The sequence below is a fragment of the Poromitra crassiceps genome (assembly GCF_964638095.1).
Source record: "Poromitra crassiceps genome assembly, chromosome: 2".
Classification (NCBI taxonomy): Eukaryota; Metazoa; Chordata; class Actinopteri; order Beryciformes; family Melamphaidae; genus Poromitra; species Poromitra crassiceps.
Genome location: NC_139624.1, coordinates 30,863,991 through 30,887,518, shown reverse-complemented (window position 1 = coordinate 30,887,518; position 23,528 = coordinate 30,863,991).

The following is a 23,528-nucleotide window of genomic DNA, read 5'->3' as shown; positions in this document are numbered from 1 at the left end:
TATATATATATATATATATATATATATATATATATATATATATATATGTGTGTCAACTTATATATATATATATATATATATATATATATATATATATATATATATATATATATATATATATGAAGAGTTCATTTGCAAAAACAGGTATCTCCGTTTGGATTTTTTATCATTTTATTTTATATATTGATGTATTTATACTGTAATTAATTTATTTTTGGGACATTTTTATTATCAATCATAACTAAAACATATTCATCTGATAATTTTCACATAAATCACCTCAATAATGTTTTCTATGTGCACTCCAGGGAGTATCAAACAGATGTTGTTTGTTCATTTTAAGAATGGCGTTTACCTGTTTCTGCAAATTAACTCTTCATATATATATATATATATATATATATATATATATATATATATATATATATATATATATATATATATATATATATATATATATAAATGCACAGGGTATTCGGCCATGTCAACCAAGATTCCAAACTGCAGGGAGCCAAAATGTTCGATTCAAGGGAACTAACGCTACTTCACTTGGGCGGAAGTTGACACATCATTGCGCCTCGCGGCCGAGCAGCAGTGGGCGGAAAAAGCAGTGAGGAGGAGTTGAGGCTCCGGCATTTTTGCAGCTCGTCTCTCTGGTCTTTCCCTCAGAAGTGGAGGTTTTCCACGGTGAACAGGTGCGCAACAGGTGCGCAAGACCGATCGTGCACCATTCATAATTAAGAATTAATATAATCAAAGTTCACGATATTAATATTACATATTATTCAGTAAATAATCAACATATAATATTACATAACAATCTGCATAAAACAATAATAAACAATAAGCAATCTGCATATTATGAATCTCTTAGGAATGACACCATGCATCTTGTAGGAATTAATCAAATCACTTGTATTCACAGGTGCCAAACATTTCAATAGAACAACATGAGTTTTTGTTTTATAATAATATTACATAGCCTACATGATAGGCTATCAATGTAGCAGCAGTCACCACAGGGCGACGCACAGAGGAAGTCAACTCTGATGTCGGTGACGATGCAGGTTCCGAATAGAGGAATTTTGACGAGGGAAGTTCCCTTAACCGATATTCCCTGAGCAGGGAGCAGGGAGTAGGGAATACAGTGTGAAGTCCCCTGTGGAACGCAATGCAGCCATAAAGAAAGGGGACATATGTGGAGGCAAATGGTCCACACCTGACTGCCTCCACTGCAGGCTGATTGTGGTGCCACAGCTGCAGGCAATTCCAAGATGATGATGAAATCCAAGAATGCCAAGTTGATACCTGCGTCCTGAAGGCCCGAGAGTCTGCAGGTTTGCATTCCAACCAAACACCACAGCAGTTGATGTCGCAGATTTGCACACATTCAGCCAAAGAACCAATCAGTGAAAGAAGCTGGTTTATTGATTGGTTGGAATGAAAACCGTTGGGCCTTGATGGCACATGGTTGAGAACCACTCCTATCGACTAAGCCGCTGTTTGGATATGATGAAGCAATGAATCTTGGGGCTTCCCATTTATTCTCGTTGGCCAAATCACCATCTTGCACCATTTTGCGTGCGAGCGTGTGTGCCTGTGTGTGTGTGTGTGTGTGTTCTCCTGAACACAATAACTCAAGAACACTACATGATCGAAACATACTTAACCATAGGCTCTCCCATTAGAGTAGATGGTCTGATTATATTTTGGAGCACCTTACCGAATACATTTGCATATTAATGAGGGAAAACCGATTTTCTTGTTCTACTTCTATAACTCCTTAATGCTTTAAGATGCAGTTCACATGAACAGCCTAAATGCCCATGTGTTATGTGAAGACAAGTATATATTGACAGAGATATTCTAGCCAATGCATTTATTTGTTTAATTAATGACCTCATTACCATAACTGCTTATGTTTAATATATCATGGTGATTTTTGCAATACATTGGGCGGCTCAAGTGGCTCTTGTTTTGGGCTTCAGCTGAAATATCACATCCAACTCTAAGAACGCCTATTGAGACAGCTAGGTGCAGATGGGCTACAGGTGAGCTACTTTTCTCAAGCTCTGTTCTCCCTCTGTTTCCATACAGATGTTGACAGAGCCCCCGAAAGGAGGCTGGAGTCAGTCTGCACCCCCTCTCAGCCCGCAGGTAGGCTCTTCCCGCTCTTAACCCACCTTGGACTGTTTCTAATAAATCCCACCAGGAGTTATTTTACACGTACTGCCTTCTGGTGTGTTCGTGTTCTGCCCCGCTCTTATTGTATCTTCACTGTTGACAATTATAGCATTCAATTCAAATAGAAATACTCAAAGCACTTATCTATGGCTACATTGAATTCTGAATCACTTTTGCCAGTATAATGCTCACAAGGGAGACGTCTCATTCAGATGTTATTCTGCTATACTGTTACCTTCTTAAAGTCCCTGGAAACCAAAATCCACAAAAACATAAACTATGTTATTTAGGGTCTTATGTGAGTAATTGTGTGGCTCAAAGTATGAGCCATTACTTTCAACCCAAAGCCTTAAAATCGCCACTTTTCTACAAGGTCTGGATTTCCATTTCCTCATTGAAGAGAGCGGTGCGCGCGGTGCTAAAATGCATGATCTTATCACGTCATAAGATTTAATCGAATCACACGCATGCACGCACGCGCGCACACACACACTGACACACACAAAGTAGCGCTGTGCACTCGCAGCGCAGAGATCTCTTCCTCTCTGTAAACCCTCTCTGTCTGTGCTATGCGTCGAGCAAGGCGCGAACACACACACACACACACACCATCTCTCTTTCCTTCTCTCTCTCTCCTTCTCTCTCTCTCCCCGTTAACGGAGAGAGAGGTCTCCTCCGAGCAGGTCTCCTCCAGCAGGTCTCCTCTGCTGCAGACGGGACACGCCCACACAGTCCGCAGGAGAAAATACACTCTAAAATCGAATTGATCCTCATGACTTTTGCCATGACTGTCAAACCTAAATTTATATACTTTGCGACGTTCATCATCGTTCAAATTTGGCTGGTGGCTTATTAACATAGGTTCCTGTGATGTGATGAACTCAAAAAGCTAAATAATAAACAATTATTTCTGGTTTCCAGGGACTTTAAAGTCTGTTTACTGATCATGTGTATCTTGAAAAGAGTGACGACGAGAGCAGCGCCTCTCAAAATATACACTGCGCCCACAATTGTTTACATTTCTAACAAGGGGGATGATGGACATTTTATCTTCGTCACCTTCCGCCTCAACATAGTTTACACACCAGGAATGCCTGGTGCCGATTTACAAAAAATAAAAAAATCTGCTCAAAATCATTAAGTAAATGTTTATTACTCATCCTATAAAAATAAATAAATAAAATACAAACATCTGCTGTCATTATCATCCATCTGGCTTTGCCACTTCTCCCTGCTCTCCTCTCCGGGTTTGCTCCTCTTACCCTCCAGCATGTAAGAACTGTCATCTGCCATGCCAATGAGCCATGTAGTAAAAGCGCTGGTCTTATTTATCTAGGCTCATCTCAAAGCCGTCACGCCAGTCATTACAAAGGGAAATTATGCTTTTAGTAGAGAGGGAGTCCCACCGCGCTTAAGCTATTGCAGGCAGGTCCGGTGCATCACAGAGGAGGGCCGCAGCAATAAAGTAAAAAGAAAATTGGAGCAGCTCGGACCATTCAATACCTTTTATTTAGGTGCAGAGTAAAAAGACTAACGTTTCGACGCCATATGCGTCTTCATCAGAGTCATGACAGACAGAGGCTGGGGAGGCATTTTAAGGGACTACCAACAGGTGAGTAACAGGGGCAGTGCATTCAATCAGCCAATGACTGTGTTCCACCAATAATGAGCTGTGAGGTGCAGCAATTTCACATGGGACAGTCCCACACAGAGAGATACATACTATAGTACAAGGAGTAAGAAGGCCAAAATAAAAGGAAAGGGAAATGATGCTTTATTCGGTGCAGTTGGGGGGGCATTGCTGAGGATGTCATTTGGAAACCCTCGCTCTCACCTACATGACACCGAGTCGTTGAGGTGGAGATGGGGCGCGGTTGCGGGTGACATGACAAGGGAATAGAATAGGGGTTATCTGATATGTGTTGATGATAACCCTTTTCCACCAATCTGTTTATACTGTAAAGTAGAAATGCGGCTGATGCCAGCGCACAGCGTCTTGCTTACAGGTCATGTTGGATAACAATTGAAAAGGCGCGTACCGTACTTATTCTCACCGTTATACAACAGCATTCGTTAGCATCACTTACGTCAGTGTGGGCCTAGCTGTCAGGCTAAGCCGGCTGACAAGTGATGGCTATACTGCACGAGCAGGAATTCATCAAATATGATGAGCTGCTTAGCCATGGAGTCAGCCTCATATCCTGCTGTGCTTCCTCCTTCACAAGTAGCGCTGAGCCGCTGTGTACATGCTAACCGCACATCCTCCCTTTCACGGCAGACATGTTGCATGCTAAGTGAGCTTGCATACATGTGTTGCTTCATTGTAATGCCACGGTTTGAAGTCGCGGGAATACAGAGCTATAAAATATACAGCGACGTGCGCGCATGTCTAATATATATCCCATGTAAATCTGCACAGCAGCTACTGCTGAACATCTGCTGAAGCTAATCTCAGGGGTTCTTTTGTGGGTGGGTGTGTTTCTTTACAAGACTTGAGGACAAAAACGAGGACCAACTCCAAAGGAAGAGAACTATGATGAGAAGAATCGATTTGGACGCTGCAAAAGACTGAGATTCCACATCCCTCAGATGATCTTCTATACTGTCTGTCCTCACACAGTCAACCCAGCATGCCTCAGCCCCGACTGGGATTGTTGCTCTCCCAATACTAATATTTACTTCCCTCATAAAAGTCACTGTTGTGCGGCTCGCTCTAAATCAGAGGCCTGCTTGCTTCTGCCATGATGGAGGAAAATATAAAGCATCTCTCAAAGTGACGGAGAGCTCCTGAGTTTGATTGGACAGCCCTCGTCATGTGTCGTATGACGATACAACCTTGCATAGGGTATTATGCATATCATCTATTTCTGATATGTATTCAACATGCTGTATGTCTAGCACAAAACCAATTCACCGTCATACATCAGCATTTGAGACGGTTTTAAGTTCTCAGCTATCCAAACAACATACATTTTAGAATGCGTTCACTGCTAAATGAGGGAGCCAGGCAGATTGATGTACAACATAAAAAATGGAAGTTGTATGCATATCTATAAATGCAGAAGAAAAACAAAGGCGCTGTGTGCATTCATTTGCATGGGAGGCGAGGCGTTGGAGATGCCATCAAGCATGCTGCACATCTGGAATGGAAGAGGGATGCGAGACAGAGGTCAACAGGAGTTACAACGGGAGACACTGGAGTGTGAAAATGTGGGCTAATCTTTCACGGCCTATGGTAATGCGCTGTTCAAACAAGAGAGTTAGAGAGACGAGAGAGAGAGATGTACAGTAGCCAGCAGTGAAGAGAGTTAGAGAGAAGAGAGAGAGAGAGAGAGAGAGAGAGAGAGAGAGATGTACAGTAGCCAGCAGTGAAGAGAGAGAGAGAGAGAGATGTACAGTAGCCAGCAGTGAAGAGAGTTAGAGAGAGAGAGAGAGAGAGAGAGAGAGAGAGAGATGTACAGTAGCCAGCAGTGAAGAGAGTTAGAGAGAGAGAGAGAGAGAGAGAGAGATGTACAGTAGCCAGCAGTGAAGAGAGAGAGAGAGAGAGAGAGAGAGAGAGAGATGTACAGTAGCCAGCAGTGAAGAGAGAGAGAGAGATGTACAGTAGCCAGCAGTGAAGAGAGAGAGAGAGAGAGAGATGTACAGTAGCCAGCAGTGAAGAGAGAGAGATGTACAGTAGCCAGCAGTGAAGAGAGAGAGAGAGAGAGAGATGTACAGTAGCCAGCAGTGAAGAGAGAGAGAGAGAGAGAGAGAGAGAGATGTACAGTAGCCAGCAGTGAAGAGAGAGAGAGAGAGAGAGAGAGAGAGAGAGATGTACAGTAGCCAGCAGTGAAGAGAGAGAGAGAGAGAGATGTACAGTAGCCAGCAGTGAAGAGAGAGAGAGAGAGAGAGATGTACAGTAGCCAGCAGTGAAGAGAGAGAGAGAGAGAGAGAGAGATGTACAGTAGCCAGCAGTGAAGAGAGAGAGAGAGAGAGAGATGTACAGTAGCCAGCAGTGAAGAGAGAGAGAGAGAGAGAGAGAGATGTACAGTAGCCAGCAGTGAAGAGAGAGAGAGAGAGAGAGAGAGAGAGAGAGAGATGTACAGTAGCCAGCAGTGAAGAGAGTTATAGAGAGAGAGAGAGAGAGAGAGAGAGAGAGAGATGTACAGTAGCCAGCAGTGAAGAGAGAGAGAGAGAGAGATGTACAGTAGCCAGCAGTGAAGAGAGTTAGAGAGAGAGAGAGAGAGAGAGAGAGAGATGTACAGTAGCCAGCAGTGAAGAGAGTTAGAGAGAGAGAGAGAGAGAGAGAGAGAGAGATGTACAGTAGCCAGCAGTGAAGAGAGAGAGAGAGAGAGAGAGAGAGAGAGAGATGTACAGTAGCCAGCAGTGAAGAGAGAGAGAGAGATGTACAGTAGCCAGCAGTGAAGAGAGAGAGAGAGAGAGATATGTACAGTAGCCAGCAGTGAAGAGAGAGAGATGTACAGTAGCCAGCAGTGAAGAGAGAGAGAGAGAGAGAGATGTACAGTAGCCAGCAGTGAAGAGAGAGAGAGAGAGAGAGAGAGAGAGAGAGAGAGAGAGATGTACAGTAGCCAGCAGTGAAGAGAGAGAGAGAGAGAGAGAGAGAGAGAGAGAGATGTACAGTAGCCAGCAGTGAAGAGAGAGAGAGAGAGAGATGTACAGTAGCCAGCAGTGAAGAGAGAGAGAGAGAGAGAGATGTACAGTAGCCAGCAGTGAAGAGAGAGAGAGAGAGAGAGAGAGATGTACAGTAGCCAGCAGTGAAGAGAGAGAGAGAGAGAGATGTACAGTAGCCAGCAGTGAAGAGAGAGAGAGAGAGAGAGAGAGATGTACAGTAGCCAGCAGTGAAGAGAGAGAGAGAGAGAGAGAGAGAGAGAGATGTACAGTAGCCAGCAGTGAAGAGAGAGAGAGAGAGAGAGAGATGTACAGTAGCCAGCAGTGAAGAGAGAGAGAGAGAGAGAGAGAGAGAGAGAGATGTACAGTAGCCAGCAGTGAAGAGAGAGAGAGAGAGAGATGTACAGTAGCCAGCAGTGAAGAGAGAGAGAGAGAGAGAGATGTACAGTAGCCAGCAGTGAAGAGTAGCTGCTGCCAAATGCACCGAGGGCTAGAGGAAGATGAGACCTTGCCATCTGGGCAGCTCGAGGCGATGCTGAAAACAACTCTCACTCCTTCACTGCCTCTCTCGCCCACATCCGCACCTTTTGCGCTTTCTCGTCCTATTTTTTTATAGCTCATTTAGCCCCTCATCCCAGCTCTCTGTCCCCTTACTGTGACCCCTCGCTCTTTCCCAAGCTGTCTCCTGCTCACACTTGGCTCTTTGGCATTAGCTCGCCCCCCCCCCCCCTCCCCCCCTTCAAAGGATTTATCACTCTGAATGATCTTAACTATCCGGCTTCATACCCAGCTTGCATCTAGCATATTTAATCTAGGATTGAGCAGGGCTATACACTCAACATGCGGAGGCTAATTGATTACAGGAAGCACAATTTGCTTGTTGGTGCTGATTGGTTTGCTTTTCTATGCCTTCACGTAAACGTCTGGTCGCAAGCGTATTCATGTCTCAGCTGGAGTGTGGCCATACTATTTACACATTCCCATGTCCCACCTCCTTGGCCAAGCTTGACCCACTCTATCATGCTGCTTTGAGATACATCTCCAAATCAGGTGTCAGGACCCATCATTGCACACTGTACAATCTAGTCGAATGGTCCTCCCTTGCTACGCACAGGATGCAGCATTAATGTACAAGGCCAATTTGGGCAGGTTGCCCTTGTATAATATATGCTCTAAGTTTGTATCTGTTAATAATTCATACAACCTAAGATCCAACAGTTGGTTACATTTTAAAGTGCCACGTGTGCGGACTGAGGCTGGAAAAAGGAGTCTATTTTATTTTGGTCCTTGGTCTTGGAATGACCTGCAGACTTGTCTCAAATTGGTCTCCCTCATTTCTTTGGCCAGTTTAATTTTTTTTTGTCAGAGGTCCTTACCTCAAGCTGCTCCTGCAGCAATGTATACATTCCCCCCTGAATGTCATGCCTTCTGCAACCCTTACATTTGCAGTCGGCCATGTTTTGCCATTTTAGTCTTTATGTCACATACTACTTCTTTTGTATGTTTTATACCACTTCTGATGTCACAGTGTGGATGGTACAGTGCTCTGCTCTACTTGTATTGTTGTGTGTCTGTTTTTATTGTTGTTTTGTTTTTACATCATGTTTAACTTGTCATGAAACTTTGCTGCCTTCGTGGCCAGGTCACAATTGTAAAAGAGATGTTGCATCTCAATTGTTTTTATCTGGTTAAATAAAGGTTAAATAAATAAAATGGTTTAAATAAAAGCTAATATAGGAGGATGGGAGGACGAAAGGTTTAGAAAAATTTGAAAAAAGAAAATGTCCTACTTTGTACAGTTTAGATTTCTTTCACGTTTCACACTTTGACGTCCAAATCAGACGTTGCCCGAGCGCAGGGAGATTTATACAGATCCAGAGCGCTCACTCTGTTTTAATGGCTTGTATCATCCCATCTAAGTTGGATTTTGTTCCTGATTTACATGGGATATCTTAGGATAAATATGACTTTGTTCCTGATTTACATGGGATATCTTAGGATAAATATTTTGGGTTGGTGGGGAAACAGAACAGCGAAACAGATGTCTGTTTAAATGCCATGTTTGTCGCTGAGGCTGTGCTGACATTTCATTCTCAGACTTTCACCTCTCGGATTTGTTGATTGTGAGCCATTACCCGAATCAGGTTGAGCCGGAGCTGCTGCTGTGAATATATGATCTAATTGATAGCTGACCTCTCTCACATTAACAAGCAAATTGAACCAATAACGCATGGCAGTGAAGATTTAACTCTGTGTGTGTGTGTGTGTGTGTGTGTGTGTGTGTGTGTGTGTGTGTGTGTGTGTGTGTGTGTGTGTGTGTGTGTGTGTGTGTGTGTGTTCCTGTGCCTGTGCCTGTGTGTGTGTGTGTGGGGTCGTGGAGGGGTGGGGCTAAATGCTTATCCCCATCTTTGCGTGGATGTTTTCTTTGAGTCTTTCTGTATGTGACTTCCACTGTGTATGCAGCCAGGGAGGCTGCTGGACACGGATATTGATAATGGCGTTGGGGACACTCAGCTGCTTGTCTTATTAATCACACCAGGCTGAGCAGTGACCTTTCCCTGAGCCCACAGCTTCGGGCGAGCCAGATCCCCTGCCTCCCCCCCCCCCCCCAGGGAGAAGCAGGCTGACATCATTCACCCTGTGTCCGCTAATGTCAGCCCCTAGCCTGGCCACATGCGCCTCACCGGCCTGCCCGGCGCCCTGGACACAGCCCCGCATGACAGACACATTGATCACTCAGGAAGTTTGGGCTGTCTGGGGGTGGCTGGGTGGGGGGGAGCGGAGCTCTGTGTGTGTGTGTGTGTGTGTGTGTGTGTGTGTGTGTGTGTGTGTGTGTGTGTGTGTGTGTGTGTGTGTGTGTGTGTGTGTGTGTGTGTGTGTGTGTGTGTGTGTGTGCGTGCGTGCGTGCGCGCGCGCGCATGCGTGCGTGTGTGTGTCTTCTTTTTTTTATATCAGGCTGATCGAGACTGGTGACCCTAATTAGACTTCACATCTGGGCTTAATGAGCAGATCAAGGCTCATCATTGGTCAAAGATCAACTCTAGGTCCAGGACCTCTAGAGCCGTTCTCTGATTGGATAAGACATGCACAAACTCTGTGAACTGTTACTAGACACAGCTAAGTATTTAGAGGAAGTCTTACATGCATCTAAAGTTCATACACCTGCCAATGGGATTGAAAACATAGCAAGTCAGCTATAATGGCATATCAACTATTTAAGCAGACAGCAGTCTATCTTTAGCCGGTACTCATTTTAACATTCACACTGATTTCAAAGACTGGAATCAGACTTTGATCACTCTCAAATGCAATATCGCCTTATATTGTGAAAGCACATGCAAACAGAAATAGATGGAGATGCGGTGATTAAGTGGCTGAATTTTCACTGGGTTGTATGACTCCTAGTATCCATATTGAATTATATCACATCAAAAAGTCAAAACTATAAAAAAAAAAACACACACAGAAATGATTGATTATTTAGAGATTGATGTTTAAAAGGTCAAAATGTACAGGTTTACATGTCAGGAGCAGCAGAGGGTACCAGAGGTTGTTGAAGAACTTGAATTATATTACAGTACAGTACACTAGTGGACCCTTGGGAGTTAGACCCTGCCTAGTCTGGAACACAGTGGTCTCCTGTTATAGGAGAGCTGAGTGGGGTGGGCAGAGTAAGGGATGGTGGAGAGGACATGTCATTCCATCAGGCCTGAGTCCATATTCTCAGAGAGCATCTGGGATCCCCTCCGGTTTGGGTGAAGCACATCGTGCTTCAGACAAACGGGCCTCGCCCATCGTGCTTCAGACGGATGGGCCTCGCCCAGAACACGTCAAAGTTGTTGATGTAGGGCAGCAGGGGTCCTCAACCTACTTGCAAAAAATAAAACTAGTTGCGAGTTGGGTACATATTTAGCAAATTTTTTATGTTAAATATCTCTATCTGATAGAGCTATAGTAGTGTATAGAGTTAGCTATATACATGAGTGGTATTTAGTTTATGCATAACTATTTACTATTATTATCATTATCATTATTTATTTATTTATTTATTTATTATTATGCATTATTATTATCAATGTTACAGTATATTCATAACATAGCACCTGCACTTCTGGAGAGAAAAAACGGATTGAGATAGACACATGTTCCTATTCAGACTTGGACAATTTTAGGCGAACCACATTTTTTGTGTGTAACCACAAGTTTTTTCAATACTTCCTTGACCTTCTCACTGGTATGGTAGAAAATTGGGTCATTGACTTTTCTCTTTTTAATGCCTTTCTGCTGAGGCACTTCCTTTAAATACTCTGCACCGTTAATTCATTTTTGGCCTGGACGACTGTGCACAAAGATTGAATTGGCAAAATGCCCATGGAACATTAATTGGATAAAAAAACATAAAATGTACCTCACAAAATATTGAGACTTTATGCTATTCCACTTTTTTTGTCCAATAAAACAGCACTGTTAAAGCAATTGGTTTATATCAAAAGAGTATTGCGTAATGATTACTTTCTACTCATCAATAAGCCACTCTCCAGTTGCATTGCATTTATTACTTTTGATGACCAGTGCCTCCATTTAATGAGTTCAGATACTGTACATGTGGGTGGTGATTGCTTATTTATTTATTTATTTATTTATTTATTTATTTATTTATTTATTTATTTATTTATTTATTTATTATTCCATGTAGCCGTGATTTAAACAGTGGTGTCGGAACTAGCAATATTGTCGAGCAGAAACAAAACAAAAGAAGACATCAAAGTGTGCGTTGATGAGGGACCATGCAGCAACACAGGGCCACCCGACGTTAGGCAAAATAATTGACTTCAGATTATCCAAGGATAAAAGGGTAAGAACGAAGCTTGCAAATCAGCGTTTATATATGTGGAGCATGCTGTGCTTGGCTTTTCACAAACATTTCAAAATACATGTTTCATAAGAACAATATTAATTTATTCATGAAAACAACTGCAGTTGGCACCTTATCAAGGTCCAGTAATGAAGGAAATGTCTACATTGTTGATTTGGCCCCTGGAGGTAAAATTAATTCTACATAATAATGATGATGAAGGTCTTCTTTTCGTAGGGAGGGGGGAGCGGGGGGGGGGGGGCAGGCATTACCCCCGTAGTGGCTGAAATGTGCCACTACATTGAGTGTAACCTCTTGAACGGCCAATGTTACAAATTGCTCCACGTCAACCATGATCCGTCGGCTGACCTTCGAGGCGGGCCTCTGGGTCCAACTGGGCTCCTAGTCGCTTCTGGACGGCACTTCTCAGATGACATCACAATGCTAGGCTGTTGATGATGTTGTCGTCTATCGAGACTGATGACCTCACAATGCCAGACCACCTGGACGCGCCATTGATGATGATGTCATAGTCAAGTATGACATCGAGCTACAAGAACTGAGCCAGGCTCGAACCTAGACATACTGTAGAACAGACGGGTCCGGACCTGTCTGGGAGGGTAAATCTGATAGCACTCGGCGGACCCAAGCTCCCTGCCGGGCCTCCAGTCAATGGAGTTCAGACCTCCGTAACAGCCAACATTATTGTCTTTCAGAGGCTGTCGCGAGCTCATCTTTAAAGCTAGGATCCTCACATCATATGAAACTAGAAGACCTAAGGCATCCATCCAGCCATGTCATGCTACCTTGTCAAGAAGGGGGCTGAATAATACTCCAAAATTATGCTTAAAAAACTGGGAAGGCCATTTTCAAAGGGGTCCCTTGACCTCTGACCTCAAGATATATGTTTTTTTTTGCCCTTTATGCTAATCCCATGCAGTTTTTGTAAATGTTTTTGCATGCAGTATAAATGTGTTATTTTTGTCTATTCTATTTGAAAATGTCTGCCCATGAGGTCCCTAAACAGTATTGGGGCTCTATCTTGGTACAGGCGCTATTCGCTTTTTGCGCACCTGTTTGCACCTGCCTTATACTATCGTCTCTGCAGGACGATAGCAGTCCGCCATGCGCAAGTGTCCAGGTGTTATGCCAAGTTTTGCACCCCCGCCACCAAATGCATCCCCACCTCACGGGAGCATATTGTAATGATTCATACAAAAACGTAACTGTTTAAAAATTATATAATTGTTTGGATAGATGTGACCTCCTTGTTTTTAAGTTAAAACAGCCCCAAAATATGGTGGGCATGCAATACTCGCGGGGGAGCGTAACTCATCACAACAACGGGTGCAGGCGCAGATTGGAGGCGTACCAAATCATTTATGCACGGCGCAAACGGGATTTGGGTGGTGTTAACCACCAGAATTATTCACAGGTGTGGCCTGGCAATGCCTGGGCGTTACACCAATCAAACTAATCAGATTCCCATCTTGCAGTCCCTGTACAGTTTGCGTGAGGCATACAGTATATGATGTAATTCTCCCCATGGGTAATTATCCCTATCTCATAATGACACCACCAAACATCTGTGATTTGATGCAATTCGGGTTATTTTGTTGACTCGGGTGGGACAATAGAAACGTGTTTGCAATGGGGAAACAGAGACATTGATTGACAATAATATTGCAAGTAGGCTGAATGTTCAAGTTTTCTCAATTAATTTCCCATTAACCCCTATGCGATGTGATAAAAGTTTCTCAGTGAATTATAGTTGATTGCCTCACTGAATAATCTGCTGGTTACCCAATTTTAGCAGCAGAATTTGATAATGGACCCTTTTCACGGGGGCCATTTTGTGTCGAAATGCAAAACACTAATGAGGGTTTCCAAATTCCAATCATGGAAGTTGGAAACCCTCATTAGTGTTTTGCTTGCAGTCCTGTGTTTACCCTGTCTTTTTGACACAAAATGGCCCCCGTGAGAAGGGTCTGTGACGTTTCTGCGATGCGCAGCACAGAGATTATGGTGCGCTCAAGCGCAGCGGGTATTTTAGTGCGTAAGAGGTGCATTTCAAAGCTCTTAGCGCAAAGTTATTGGTGCTGACGATAGGATATGCCATCTGTCAACACATTTTTGCGCCGAAACGCCTGGTTTGGCATGTGGCACGCCTACCCTATGCATGTCCAGTACAATTATAACAGGCATGCACTTTTGCACGCCCCCGATTTGCGCGTGGCATTAAACGAGCGCAAAAGCTAAATTACCACTTTTGCGACGATAGGGCCCTTGGAGTTGCATAAATTGGGTATGACTGAAAAGCTGAGACTCTTGTGGATTCAATGAGCCCACTTGTATTCATGTGTGATGATGTTATTCATGTCTCACATGTGTAACCTGACACTGCCAGATGGTTTGTTTTCACATAACCATCTGGGAACGAGTCGCTTGGGAAACATTTCAAAGGGCAGACACTTAAAAGAAAATACCTGGCAGGTGATTGGATGAACCATCTGTCTATCACGGGCTCGCTCTCGCTGGCGTCACACCAAAACCCGCCCATAGCTGCCTCATAGGATGCTGATTGGTGTGAACCACTGGTGGTTTGGATTCAAACCAATAGATTGGAGCATGGCTAGATGGATTTGTCATGTGATCGTATTCTAGTGATCTCATGATCTCGTGTGAATCTAACTGCCTCGCAAGGTGATCACAATATGTGGTCCATTGAGTCAAATTAGCCTTGAATGACCAAAGCTGGGAAAGCCCAGGAATTATTTGTCCTTTCTTACGTTTACGCCACATTCAGGAGACCTTCAAACCTTTTTTCTGATCTTTGCTGTTTTTACCTGTTTTTGTGAACCTGTGAAACACCAGCATCTATGTGTGTGTGTGTGTGTGTGTGTGTGTGTGTGTGTGTGTGTGTGTGTGTGTGTGTGTGTGTGTGTGTGTGTGTGTGTGTGTGTGTGTGTGTGTGTGGTGTGTGGTATGTGGTATGTGTGGGCGGTATGTGGTATGTGTGGGCAAGAGACTGCACACAAAACGGTCTGTCTGTGTGTGTGTGTCGTGTGTGTGTGGTGTTTTGTCTACTGGTGAGTGTTTAGAGAACAGATTTCTTTGACGTTGACGGCAGCAAGGCAATACAGATTTGGCAATTAACCTTGATGTCACTGTAATTACCAAGTCACTTTAGTAAAAGGAATTAATTTCCCAAAAGGACTCAGAAACAAAATTACCTCCTCTCTTCCTGAAGAGAGCCAATATGGCTTCTGATAATTGGGGGAGAAAAAGTGAGCTGTTGCCATATTCCTGTCTCTCATATGTGTATTCTGTGTAATCTGCCATGGGGGAAAGCCACCGATCTGCCTGATGCTGTCATCACCCCCGCTGGGTGCACGCTGTCACGATGCTCACTCTTCAACTCAGCACATGTTGAACAGCACACCTTTCTTTCTCTCACTCTGTCACGATGCTCACTCTTCAACTCAGCACATGTTGAACAGCACACCTTTTTTCCTCTCACTCTGTCACGATGCTCACTCTTCAACTCAGTAAATGTTGAACAGCACACCTTTCTTTCTCTCACTCTGTCACGATGCTCACTCTTCAACTCAGCACATGTTGAACAGCACACCTTTCTTTATCTCACTCTGTCATGATGCTCACTCTTCAACTCAGTACATGTTGAACAGCACACCATTCTTTCTCTCACTCTGTCACGATGCTCACTCTTCAACTCAGCAGGTGTTGAACAGCACACCTTTCTTTCTCTCACTCTGTCACGATGCTCACTCTTCAACTCAGCACATGTTGAACAGCACACTTTTCTTTCTCACTCTGTCACTATGCTCACTCTTCAACTCAGCACATGTTGAACAGCACACCTTTCTTTCTCTCACTCTGTCACGATGCTCACTCTTCAACTCAGCAGGTGTTGAACAGCACACCTTTCTTTCTCTCACTCTGTCACGATGCTCACTCTTCAACTCAGCAGGTGTTGAACAGCACACCTTTCTTTCTCTCACTCTGTCACGATGCTCACTCTTCAACTCAGCACATGTTGAACAGCACACTTTTCTTTCTCACTCTGTCACTATGCTCACTCTTCAACTCAGCAGGTGTTGAACAGCACACCTTTCTTTCTCTCACTCTGTCGTGATGCTCACTCTTCAACTCAGCAGGTGTTGAACAGCACACCTTTCTTTCTCACTCTGTCACGACGATGCTCACTCTTCAACTCAGTACATGTTGAACAGCACACCTTTCTTTATCTCACTCTGTCACAATGCTCACTCTTCAACTCAGCAGGTGTTGAACAGCACACCTTTCTTTCTCTCACTCTGTCACGATGCTCACTCTTCAACTCAGCAGGTGTTGAACAGCACACCTTTCTTTCTCTCACTCTGTCACGATGCTCACTCTTCAACTCAGTACATGTTGAACAGCACACCTTTCTTTCTCTCACTCTGTCATGATGCTCACTCTTCAACTCAGCACATGTTGAACAGCACACCTTTTTTCCTCTCACTCTGTCACGATGCTCACTCTTCAACTCAGCACATGTTGAACAGCACACCTTTCTTTCTCTCACTCTGTCACGATGCTCACTCTTCAACTCAGTACATGTTAAACAGCACACCTTTTTTCCTCTCACTCTGTCACGATGCTCACTCTTCAACTAAGTACATGTTAAACAGCACACCTTTTTTCCTCTCACTCTGTCACGATGCTCACTCTTCAACTCAGTACATGTTAAACAGCACACCTTTCTTTCTCTCACTCTGTCACGATGCTCACTCTTCAACTCAGCACATGTTGAACAGCACACCTTTCTTTCTCTCACTCTGTCACGATGCTCACTCTTCAACTCAGCACATGTTGAACAGCACACCTTTCTTTCTCTCACTCTGTCACGATGCTCACTCTTCAACTCAGTACATGTTGAACAGCACACCTTTCTTTCTCTCACTCTGTCACGATGCTCACTCTTCAACTCAGCACATGTTGAACAGCACACCTTTCTTTCTTTCACTCTGTCACGATGCTCACTCTTCAACTCAGTACATGTTGAACAGCACACCTTTCTTTCTCTCACTCTGTCACGATGCTCACTCTTCAACTCAGTACATGTTGAACAGCACACCTTTCTTTCTCTCACTCTGTCACTATGCTCACTCTTCAACTCAGTACATGTTGAACAGCACACCTTTCTTTCTCTCACTCTGTCATGATGCTCACTCTTCAACTCAGCACATGTTGAACAGCACACCTTTCTTTCTCTCACTCTGTCACGATGCTCACTCTTCAACTCAGTACATGTTGAACAGCACACCTTTCTTTCTCTCACTCTGTCACGATGCTCACTCTTCAACTCAGCACATGTTGAACAGCACACCTTTCTTTCTTTCACTCTGTCACGATGCTCACTCTTCAACTCAGTACATGTTGAACAGCACACCTTTCTTTCTCTCACTCTGTCACGATGCTCACTCTTCAACTCAGTACATGTTGAACAGCACACCTTTCTTTCTCTCACTCTGTCACTATGCTCACTCTTCAACTCAGTACATGTTGAACAGCACACCTTTCTTTCTCTCACTCTGTCATGATGCTCACTCTTCAACTCAGTACATGTTGAACAGCACACCTTTCTTTCTCTCACTCTGTCACTATGCTCACTCTTCAACTCAGCACATGTTGAACAGCACACCTTTCTTTCTCTCACTCTGTCATGATGCTCACTCTTCAACTCAGCACATGTTGAACAGCACACCTTTCTTTCTCTCACTCTGTCACGATGCTCACTCTTCAACTCAGTACATGTTGAACAGCACACCTTTCTTTCTCTCACTCTGTCACGATGCTCACTCTTCAACTCAGCAGGTGTTGAACAGCACACCTTTCTTTCTCTCACTCTGTCACGATGCTCACTCTTCAACTCAGCAGGTGTTGAACAGCACACCTTTCTTTCTCTCACTCTGTCACGATGCTCACTCTTCAACTCAGCACATGTTGAACAGCACACCTTTCTTTCTCTCACTCTGTCACGATGCTCACTCTTCAACTCAGCACATGTTGAACAGCACACCTTTCTTTCTCTCACTCTGTCATGATGCTCACTCTTCAACTCAGTACATGTTAAACAGCACACCTTTCTTTCTCTCACTCTGTCACGATGCTCACTCTTCAACTCAGCACATGTTGAACAGCACACCTTTCTTTCTCTCACTCTGTCACGATGCTCACTCTTCAACTCAGCACATGTTGAACAGCACACCTTTCTTTCTCTCACTCTGTCACAATGCTCACTCTTCAACTCAGCACATGTTGAACAGCACACCTTTCTTTCTCTCACTCTGTCATGATGCTCACTCTTCAACTCAGTACATGTTGAACAGCACACCTTTCTTTCTCTCACTCTGTCACGATGCTCACTCTTCAACTCAGCACATGTTGAACAGTACACCTTTCTTTCTCTCACTCTGTCATGATGCTCTCTCTTCAACTCAGCACATGTTGAACAGCACACCTTTCTTTCTCTCACTCTGTCGTGATGCTCACTCTTCAACTCAGCAGGTGTTGAACAGCACACCTTTCTTTCTCTCACTCTGTCACGATGCTCACTCTTCAACTCAGTACATGTTGAACAGCACACCTTTCTTTCTCTCACTCTGTCACGATGCTCACTCTTCAACTCAGTACATGTTGAACAGCACACCTTTCTTTCTCTCACTCTGTCACGATGCTCACTCTTCAACTCAGCACATGTTGAACAGCACACCTTTCTTTCTCTCACTCTGTCACGATGCTCACTCTTCAACTCAGCACATGTTGAACAGCACACCTTTCTTTCTCTCACTCTGTCACGATGCTCACTCTTCAACTCAGCACATGTTGAACAGCACACCTTTCTTTCTCTCACTCTGTCACGATGCTCACTCTTCAACTCAGCACATGTTGAACAGCACACCTTTCTTTCTCTCACTCTGTCACGATGCTCACTCTTCAACTCAGCACATGTTGAACAGCACACCTTTCTTTCTCTCACTCTGTCACGATGCTCACTCTTCAACTCAGCACATGTTGAACAGCACACCTTTCTTTCTCTCACTCTGTCACGATGCTCACTCTTCAACTCAGCACATGTTGAACAGCACACCTTTCTTTCTCTCACTCTGTCACGATGCTCACTCTTCAACTCAGTACATGTTGAACAGCACACCTTTCTTTCTCTCACTCTGTCATGATGCTCACTCTTCAACTCAGCACATGTTGAACAGCACACCTTTCTTTCTCTCACTCTGTCACGATGCTCACTCTTCAACTCAGCAGGTGTTGAACAGCACACCTTTTTTCCTCTCACTCTGTCACGATGCTCACTCTTCAACTCAGCAGGTGCTGAACAGCACACCTTTCTTTCTCTCACTCTGTCACGATGCTCACTCTTCAACTCAGCACATGTTGAACAGCACACCTTTTTTCCTCTCACTCTGTCATGATGCTCACTCTTCAACTCAGTACATGTTGAACAGCACACCTTTCTTTCTCTCACTCTGTCATGATGCTCACTCTTCAACTCAGTACATGTTAAACAGCACACCTTTCTTTCTCTCACTCTGTCACTATGCTCACTCTTCAACTCAGCACATGTTAAACAGCACACCTTTCTTTCTCTCACTCTGTCACGATGCTCACTCTTCAACTCAGTACATGTTAAACAGCACACCTTTCTTTCTCTCACTCTGTCATGATGCTCACTCTTCAACTCAGGACATGTTGAACAGCACACCTTTCTTTCTCTCACTCTGTCACAATGCTCACTCTTCAACTCAGCACATGTTGAACAGCACACCTTTCTTTCTCTCACTCTGTCACGATGCTCACTCTTCAACTCAGCAGGTGTTGAACAGCACACCTTTCTTTATCTCACTCTGTCACGATGCTCACTCTTCAACTCAGCACATGTTGAACAGCACACCTTTCTTTCTCTCACTCTGTCGTGATGCTCACTCTTCAACTCAGCACATGTTGAACAGCACACCTTTCTTTCTCTCACTCTGTCACGATGCTCACTCTTCAACTCAGTACATGTTGAACAGCACACCTTTCTTTATCTCACTCTGTCACGATGCTCACTCTTCAACTCAGCAGGTGTTGAACAGCACACCTTTCTTTCTCTCACTCTGTCACGATGCTCACTCTTCAACTCAGTACATGTTGAACAGCACACCTTTCTTTCTCTCACTCTGTCACGATGCTCACTCTTCAACTCAGCACATGTTGAACAGCACACCTTTTTTCCTCTCACTCTGTCATGATGCTCACTCTTCAACTCAGTACATGTTGAACAGCACACCTTTCTTTCTCTCACTCTGTCATGATGCTCACTCTTCAACTCAGTACATGTTAAACAGCACACCTTTCTTTCTCTCACTCTGTCACTATGCTCACTCTTCAACTCAGCACATGTTAAACAGCACACCTTTCTTTCTCTCACTCTGTCACGATGCTCACTCTTCAACTCAGTACATGTTAAACAGCACACCTTTCTTTCTCTCACTCTGTCATGATGCTCACTCTTCAACTCAGGACATGTTGAACAGCACACCTTTCTTTCTCTCACTCTGTCACAATGCTCACTCTTCAACTCAGCACATGTTGAACAGCACACCTTTCTTTCTCTCACTCTGTCACGATGCTCACTCTTCAACTCAGCAGGTGTTGAACAGCACACCTTTCTTTATCTCACTCTGTCACGATGCTCACTCTTCAACTCAGCACATGTTGAACAGCACACCTTTCTTTCTCTCACTCTGTCGTGATGCTCACTCTTCAACTCAGCACATGTTGAACAGCACACCTTTCTTTCTCTCACTCTGTCACGATGCTCACTCTTCAACTCAGTACATGTTGAACAGCACACCTTTCTTTATCTCACTCTGTCACGATGCTCACTCTTCAACTCAGCAGGTGTTGAACAGCACACCTTTCTTTCTCTCACTCTGTCACGATGCTCACTCTTCAACTCAGTACATGTTGAACAGCACACCTTTCTTTCTCTCACTCTGTCACGATGCTCACTCTTCAACTCAGCACATGTTGAACAGCACACCTTTCTTTCTCTCACTCTGTCACGATGCTCACTCTTCAACTCAGTACATGTTGAACAGCACACCTTTCTTTCTCTCACTCTGTCACGATGCTCACTCTTCAACTCAGCACATGTTGAACAGCACACCTTTCTTTCTCTCACTCTGTCACGATGCTCACTCTTCAACTCAGCACATGTTGAACAGCACACCTTTCTTTCTCTCACTCTGTCACGATGCTCACTCTTCAACTCAGTACATGTTGAACAGCACACCTTTCTTTCTCTCACTCTGTCACGATGCTCACTCTTCAACTCAGCACATGTTGAACAGCACACCTTTCTTTCTCTCACTCTGTCACGATGCTCACTCTTCAACTCAGTACATGTTGAACAGCACACCTTTCTTTCTCTCACTCTGTCACGATGCTCACTCTTCAACTCAGCACATGTTGAACAGCACACCTTTCTTTCTCTCACTCTGTCACGATGCTCACTCTTCAACTCAGCACATGTTGAACAGCACACCTTTTTTCCTCTCACTCTGTCATGATGCTCACCCTTCAACTCAGCACATGTTGAACAGCACACCTTTCTTTCTCTCACTCTGTCACGATGCTCACTCTTCAACTCAGCACATGTTGAACAGCACACCTTTCTTTCTCTCACTCTGTCACGATGCTCACTCTTCAACTCAGTACATGTTAAACAGCACACCTTTTTTCCTCTCACTCTGTCATGATGCTCACCCTTCAACTCAGTACATGTTAAACAGTACACCTTTTTTCCTCTCACTCTGTCACGATGCTCACTCTTCAACTCAGCACATGTTGAACAGCACACCTTTCTTTCTCTCACTCTGTCATGATGCTCACTCTTCAACTCAGTACATGTTGAACAGCACACCTTTCTTTCTCTCACTCTGTCACGATGCTCACTCTTCAACTCAGCAGGTGTTGAACAGCACACCTTTCTTTCTCTCACTCTGTCACGATGCTCACTCTTCAACTCAGCACATGTTGAACAGCACACCTTTCTTTCTCTCACTCTGTCACTATGCTCACTCTTCAACTCAGTACATGTTAAACAGCACACCTTTTTTCCTCTCACTCTGTCATGATGCTCACTCTTCAACTCAGTACATGTTAAACAGCACACCTTTCTTTCTCTCACTCTGTCACGATGCTCACTCTTCAACTCAGCACATGTTGAACAGCACACCTTTCTTTCTCTCACTCTGTCACGATGCTCACTCTTCAACTCAGTGTTGAACAGCACACCTTTCTTTCTCTCACTCTGTCACAATGCTCACTCTTCAACTCAGTACATGTTGAACAGCACACCTTTCTTTCTCTCACTCTGTCACGATGCTCACTCTTCAACTCAGCACATGTTGAACAGCACACTTTTCTTTCTCACTCTGTCACGATGCTCACTCTTCAACTCAGCACGTGTTGAACAGCACACTTTTCTTTCTCACTCTGTCACGATGCTCACTCTTCAACTCAGCACGTGTTGAACAGCACACCTTTCTTTCTCTCACTCTGTCTATCCTGCCTCCATCCTCTCCCAGCAGAATACCCGCGCAGTGTATCGAGCTGCGCATCACAATTTTGGCCATTCATTTGTGCAGCCATAACAAATTGGGTATTCGCAGATAATTCAGTGAGGCAATCAACTTTATTCACTGATAAACTTTTATCACATCGCAAAGAGGGGTTAATGGCAAATAAATTGAGAAAACGTGTTGGACATTGTAGCTTACTTGCAATAGGCTATTCAACTTCACCTAGCCCGTAACCCAGAGGGTCGGTGGCAGTGGCACCACAGACGATCTATCGACAAGCTCTCTCCATCTCTCTCTGTCCTCGGCACGGCAGCTCTCACTGTTTCACCAAGTTTTAATTGAGTCCACTCTAAATCCTCTTGTCTCCCCCGTTTCCCCGCGAACACGTTTCTATTTCCCAGTCAACAAAATAACCCAAATTGCATCAAATCACAAATATTTTTTAACAGCTATGATGGTGTTGTTGTGAGATAGGGATCATATATACAGTCAATGGAGATAGGCCTATCCAAATTACGCATGGGGAGAATTACAGCGTATATTGCATGCCTCGGGCAAACTGTATTACAGGGACTTCAAGACGGTAATCTGATTGGTTTGATTGATGTAACGCCCAGGTATTGCCAGGGCACACCCGTGAGTACCCGTGGGAGTACCCGTGGGTACGGTGGCGCAGTCGGTAGCGCTGTCGCCTCACAGTCAGAAGGTCCTGAGTTCGATTCTCGCCTGGGACACTGTGGGCGCTGTGGTTGTGTTCCCCCCCATATCTTCAGTGCCTACTGCCCAGGTGGGTTATCTCGTCGTAAGGGCCTTTCTGTCTGTGTGGAGTTTGCATGTTCTCCCCGTGCTCCCCCAGGGGGTTCCTCCGTATATAACCCCCCCACTAAAAACATGCAGAAGATCAGATCGTCATCGTCATCCGACCAGTGACGACAACATCCGAAGTTGGTCCCCGGGCGCTGTACGAGAAAGCGACCACTGCTCCTGGCCTGCCCCCCAGAGGAAAGGACATGCCTGGATGGGTTAAATGCAGAGGGCACTTTTCACCGGCCACCGTCAGCATGAGTGTGTTGTGGCCGCATGCATGTATTGTGGTGTTCGTGTGACAATAAAAAGACGGGCTTGTGCGTTACGAGAGTTTTTTTTTTTTTTTTTAATAATTATCCATTTGCACAGTGCATAAATGACTTGGCACCCCTCCAATTCGAGCCCGCACCCGTTGTTGGGCA